Source organism: Triticum aestivum, chromosome 3B, assembly GCF_018294505.1.
Source record: "Triticum aestivum cultivar Chinese Spring chromosome 3B, IWGSC CS RefSeq v2.1, whole genome shotgun sequence".
NCBI classification, from domain to species: Eukaryota; Viridiplantae; Streptophyta; class Magnoliopsida; order Poales; family Poaceae; genus Triticum; species Triticum aestivum.
The window spans coordinates 575242298-575249048 of NC_057801.1; positions in this window are offsets into that span (position 1 = coordinate 575242298).

Genomic DNA, 6751 nt, shown 5'->3' on the forward strand with positions numbered 1-6751 from the left:
ATATGCTTGATCTTCACACCGAAGTTCATAGATGTTCTTGAGGAAAATCGTCTGAAGACTTCCTGCACTTCATTTTTGTAAGTGATGATATGCACCCAAGTATAACGAGAATAATCATCAACAATGACAAAGCCATATAATGATGCAGAACTAGTGAACATGGCATAATGAGTAGGGCCAAAGAGATCCATATGAAGTAATTCAAAGGGACGAGAAGTGGTCATGATAGTCTTTGAGGGGTGCTTGGCTCTGGTGATCTTTCCAGCCTCACAAGCCCCACAAAGGTGATCTTTGAGGAATTTGACACCCTCGATGCCAACGACATGCTTCTTCTTCGCGAGTGAATGCAAGTTCCTCATCCCTGCATGACCAAGTCGTCGATGACATAACCAGCTTTCTGAAGCTTTTGCTAGTAGACATGTGTGAAAGTGCTAGTTATCGACTAGAGGGGGGGTGAATAGGCGATTTTTATGAAAGTCTTCAAAACGTGGAAGTGTTGAAGACAAACAATAGAACCGACCTAATTGATATGCAGCGGAAGATAAACTACAACAAGCAAGCCATAGTCAAGTATGCGATAATGTGAAAATACAAAGACTAATAGCAGCTAGGTAGTAAGGATCAGGATGGAAGATAGTATGTAGCCAGCAAACAATAGTAGTCAAGCAATGAAGTCAAACAGGTATGACGATTAAGAAATGACTTCACGAAGACAAACACTAAGTAAAAAGGAAGAGGATAGAACCAGTCACTTGTTGAAGACACATGATTTGTTGGACCAGTTCCAGTTGCTGTGACAACTGTACGTCTGGTTAGGGTGACTGAGATTCAACTCAGAAGACCATGTCTTCACCTTATTCCCCTTGAGCTAAGGACACCTAGTCCTCGCCCAATCACTCTGGTAAGTCTTCAAGGTAGACTTCTGAACCTTCACAGACTTTGTTCACCGGCGATCCACAATGACTCCTGGATGCTCAGAACGCGACGCCTAACCGGCTGGAGGATTCACAGTCCTCAAGTGTAATAAGTCTTCAGGTCACACAGACAGAAAGACTTCAGTGATGCCTAACACTCTTTGGCTCTGGGTGTTTGGTCTTTGTCCTCGCAAGGATTTCTTTCTCTCAAAGGCTTCGAGGTGGGTTGCTCTCAAACGACAAAATCCATAAACTAACTCTGAGCAGCCACCAATTTATGGTGTAGGGGGTGGGCTATTTATAGCCACAAGGCAACCCGACCTAATATGTCCGAAATGACCCTAGGTCACTAAGGAACTGACATGTGTTCCAACGGTCAGATTTCAAACACACACGGCAACTTTACTTGGGCTACAAGCAAAGCTGACTCATCCAGCTCTGGATAAGATTTGCTCTCATTGTCTTCGCTCGAAGACATAGGATTTTGGTTGAGCATCACTTCAGTCATCCTGACTTAGTTCACTTGGACCCAACTTAACAGTACGATGGTTCCTATGACTCAACAAAGAAGAAAAGGAAGCAACGAAATGACACAGTCTTCGCGCTCCATAGTCTTCACTCAATGTCTTCTTATGTCATAGTCTTCAATGTGAATATCTTCACATACCACCATTGTCTTCAATGTCTTCATACATTTTTAGGGGTCATCTCCGGTAGGTAAACCGAATCAATGAGGGACACTTCCTGCGTTATCCTGCAATTCTCACAGACGCATTAGTCCCTCAACCAACTTTGTCGTCAATACTCCAAAACAAACAAGGGGTGGCACTAGATGCACTTACAATCTCCCCCTTTTTGGTGATTGGTGACAAACTGGTTGAAGTTTTCAACGGGAATAAAGTATGTGAAATTGTAGAGGATAGGATATTGTCTTCATAAGTGGCAGAGGCTCCCCTGAAGATGTGCATATAAGTAATTTGCTTTTGGAATGCAAATGCACATGGCAGGTTGTACTTGTGGAGATCCTCTTGAACTTATGAAGATAATTCATCATGCATGAAATGATGTAACAAAAGGAATGACATGCATAATGAAAAATGGACGTCTGTAGAATGATCTAAGTGCGAAAGTTATCATCGCACATGTGGAATTTATCATCATATCACAGAAAAGAAAATAAGTAGTAGACGACCATCGAGTTTAAGTGTTACAACTCAAAGAACCAAATGTATCAGAAGCGAGAGTTGTAAACACGAGGCAAAATATAAAGCAACCGCCCATATGAACCTGTTTGAAGACTATCAACTCATACGCTTCTCCCCCTTTTGTCAGTAATGACCAAAAAGGTTTGAAGACATAGAGTATCGACTCGTTCTCAGGAGTAGGAGAAGCATCAGGGTTGTCGTTGTTGTTTGGCGGTGCAGATGTACTTGGTGCAGTGTCGATGCATGCAGAAGTAGGAGGCGGTGAAGTAGCATCGTCTTCATCATCGATCACTCTGGCATTCATAGTTGCCGTGGAGGAAGAATAGTCAGAGTCTTCAAGAGATGGGGTTCGACGTAGGATAGCATTCCGTGGAGGAGTGGAGTCAAACTTGAATCTTTCAGTGAAGCCATCGTCTTGAAGATCTTCTTCAGCACTTAGCAGCGTCAAACTCTTCCATGATCGTCGACAGGTCTCGTGAGTGACAAAGGCATTTTTGGTGGCAAGATTTCGAATGCGATTGACGTCCACCAAGAGGCTTTGCATTTGTCGCTTGAGCCAAAAGTGATGCTTATCTTGTTTCTAATGCAGCACCACAAGTAGTTCTCGGTCATTTAGAATGCGAGAGCGCTTCTTGGGTCTTTGGGTAATTGTGCTCTCAGTAGCTTCAGTCTGCGCACAATGAGGCAGTCGAATGTTCCCAGCCATTGGATAGATACGAGTTATTGCTTGGACTCCTTCCATGGGCTGAGTGAAGCTTTGGTGTTCAGCATTTTGAAGACAAAGAGGCTTCTTGGCTGGCTCAGGGTATATGGCTTCAACTGACATATCAACCTCTGGTAGAAAGATCAGATGATTGCGAGTAGAGGGCTGATAGTTGATAGCAGAGTGTAGCTTGATGAGGCGCATGACCCATGGAGCATAGAATTTCAGGCCAAAAAGGTCAGATCCAGACGCAGCAAGTTGCTGGATGAAGAATTCTTGTGCATTGAAGCTGATGCCATTGAGGATGTAAAGACCAATGTCTTCATGGCTCCTTCAAGTTTTGCAGCTGATGAATGCCCTTTGATAGGCCATAGAGTCCGCCTGATGATGTGATATATGGTGCGAGGCAGATACTCAAGGTCACTAACAAAGAACTCTGTTGGGTATTCAGCGTCATGTGGCAAAGGCTTCATCATGCTCAACATCTGGCTCATGTTGGGTTCTGGCTTATGGAAGATGCTCTCCAGTGCATTGCGGTGAAGTTGACAATCAGGTTCGTACAGCTCTCCGGGAGTGGATAAGCCTGTAAGCTCAATGATGTCATGAGCTTTGGCTTCATGGTGAACATTTCCAGTCATCCACTCGAGAACCCATGTCTTTATATCCCTGTTGTAGCCGCGAATGTGGAGGGTGGCATAGAATTGAAGCAACAGTTCCTCATTCCAATGCTCGTGGTCTGTCACAAGGCTGAGCAGACCTGCATCACGAAAGCAGTCAAGTGCTTCTTCTAAGCATGGCAGTCCAGCAATGGCTTCAGTGTCGAGGCGCATATGAGGGAAAATGCGCCCTTGATCATACAGAACGTAGGAGTAATAGCTTTGCTGCTGATAGCTCCAGAACCGGTCAAATGATATTCTAGGTTTTGGTATAGGGGTTCTTTGCGCTGTCAAAGAAGGTGTTGTGGCTTTTGAAGCCATTTGCATTGAAGGACCCTGTAGAGTTGGCAGTTCCTGGGAACCTTGGCAGTCTTGGCTTTGGTTTCTGGACCTGAGGCCTGTGCTCAACATGATAATCAAACTAAGGACCAGAAGCAGTAGGCGGAGGGACCAAAATGGGCCATCGGACAGTGGTTAGCTGACCATGATTGTATGCTTGCTCGATAGTATAGGGCCTTGGTGGCGGAACAGGAGCAGTGGCAACAACTGATGCTTCAGGCTGCATAACTGACACTTCAGGAGCAGTTGCATCATTGGCTTCGGGCACATTGGTTGGTGCAAGCTCCACATTAGCTTCAGCCATGACAACGTCATTGGCGTCATTGGTGTTGGTGGTGGCAGCCTCAAGATTTTCAACCTCCACTTGACGAGCTGGAGGGTCGGGCACTGGCATGTTCACATTAGGAATAGCTTCTTCAGTATTGGGGGAGTGGGGACACGTGCGTCTTCTTGATGTTCATCAGCTGATGCAGCCGGATTGTCTTCAGCAGCTTGGGCTTCAGACACGGAGACATTCACAGTTGGAGTGGCTTCTGGAAACACTTGACGTGCAACAGATGAGTGGTGCACTTCTCCTTCTGGAATGCTCGAAAGAGGGACCTGAGGCTTTTGTCCTTTGCGAAGCCTGCGAAAAGCTGGCGACGCCTTTGGAGATGGAGTTGGTTGGGCCTCAAAGTCTTCTTGTTCTTCTTGTGGGCGGTGTTACTTGTGGTTGTGGTTGGGGAGTACTTGGGGAGTCTTGTTGTTGTGGGTGATCAGCCCATGATGCATCCTGAGCAATTGGCGTCAGAGGACGACCAATGCTGATGAGTTCGCTGTTCGTGAGAACAGGTGATGATACCAAGTTGTGTTAGATCTGAGGAAGAACGTCATCATCTTCAACATTGTCATGGTGACCAATGTCTTCAGCAGCGGTGGATTCAACTGCTAGAATGTCTTCAGCTTCATAAGCCTCTATGGAAGCAGGCTCATGAACTATTAGCTGTTGTTCGTGGTGTTCAGATGCAGGAGGCACCATTGAGATGGGTTCAACAACCAAGGGCTTTGTGGGGGTAGCTCGATTCTTCTTGGTTTTGCGCTTCTTCTTGGAGGGAGCAGCATCAGCGGCTTCTGTAGTTTTCCGTTTTCTGGCTTCAGCCTCTGCAGCCCTCGTCTTCTTCAGTTCTGAAGCGGTTGACATGACCTTTGGCTTCGAGCCAGTCATGCTGCTTGGGAAGACTATGCGAGGTTCTTCCTGCCTTGAAGGTGCAGATTGGGCAGTTGATAGCTTCTTCTTCTTTGCAGCCATTCTTGGGTCAATGCTAGGACGACCAAGAGACTTGCGCTTCTCAGCCTCATTGTAGGCTAGCACACACTTGTCAGCCAGACTCTTCATACGCTCACGAGAGCCTTGAGCTTCTTCACGCTTCTTATGAAAGGCTTCTTTGAGCTCGTGCAGCATGATCTTGAAGTTTTTGACATCTTGCACGCTGAGCTTGGCAACATGCTTCTTGAACTGGGCCTTCTCATAGTCGATTTTGTGCTTAAGTTCAACAATGCACTGAGCAAGAGCTAGCTCAGAAGCAATGGCGCCATTGAAGGCGACGCTGAGGCCAATGGGAAGTTGCAGATCATCAAAGCTGAGATTTGGGGTGTCAAACCACTCATCAATGAAGTTATGGATGATTGCCACATCGAAGAGGGGCAAATTATTGAAGATCTCTGCTTCTTCCTTGCTCTTGATCAGTTGCTCAAGGGCATCATCTGCAAGATCTTCATCACTGGACAGATCAATGTGCTCTTCACGCAGAATGGCAGCAGGAGTCAAGATTTGATCAGTATGCTTGAGGATTCTCTTTTTCTTCTCCATCTTCTTGGAGATACATGATAGATCCTCAGACTGCACACTGTCTTCAGGAGGTGCAGTGGCCAGTGGCTTCACACGTGAAGCTTTTGGGGGAGCAGCTGATTCTAAAGCCTTAAGCTTCTTTAGCTTCTGTGGCTTTGGAGGAGGAGGAGCTGGGGCTTCATCAGTGTCAGCATCATTATCAGAATGATCCACTTTGGCACCTTGGACCAAGATGTAAGTGATGAGGCCATCAAGGTTGGAGAAGGGGCCGATGACATTGGGTTCTGCATCACGTGAGCCGTCAGCACGGGGAGCAGAGGGACCAGGATTGAAGTCTAATCCCAATGACTTCTTGTTTTCTTTGGTTGATGCCTTTGCGTGCTTAAAGTTACTCTTGAAGAGATTGTCGTCACGACACCAGAGCAATGATGTTGAGTTTGCATTTTCAGGCTGAGGTCCACGGACCATACAGGGATAGAAACCCTGTGCAATAGCTTCAACTCTGTTCTTGGGTTGAAGGCCTCGATAGAGAATATCACCCCCAAGGACTTTTGGTAGCATTCTTCTCAGCATATTCCTGGGTCACGAACTTGTATTTGAACCATTGTTCAGCCCAATATCGTCGAATCCATTGGATCCGTGTCTTGCGCTGATGATAATTCTCTTCAGGATCTGTCTTATACAGTTCTACGAGGTCATCAGGCAAATCTTTTGATGTTCCCCCTCGACGTTGTCTGCCACCCTTCCTTACTGGCTTCTCAGAAGCCATGAACTTCAAACTGAATGGTTTCAATACGTTTAGAGGCTTCAAGAGCTTTCGCTTGCTGGACAGCAAGGAACTGGCTTCAGGAGAATCAATGTGATGCTGTAAGAATTCTGCAAACGAATGCAGACTATGAGAACCAAGGGATTCTCCCACGGACATGTACCTGTGATAGCATTAGAGATGCGAGGGAAGGGGAAGAGGTCATATGCATTCTCAGAAGGTTTGAAGATAAATCAGTTTGAAGACATTGACCTCATGATGCGAAGACATTCACTTATATGTTGAGAGTTGGTTCCAGATTTGTACGAATCCGTGAATAAGTACAAGTGAGGAATCTAAC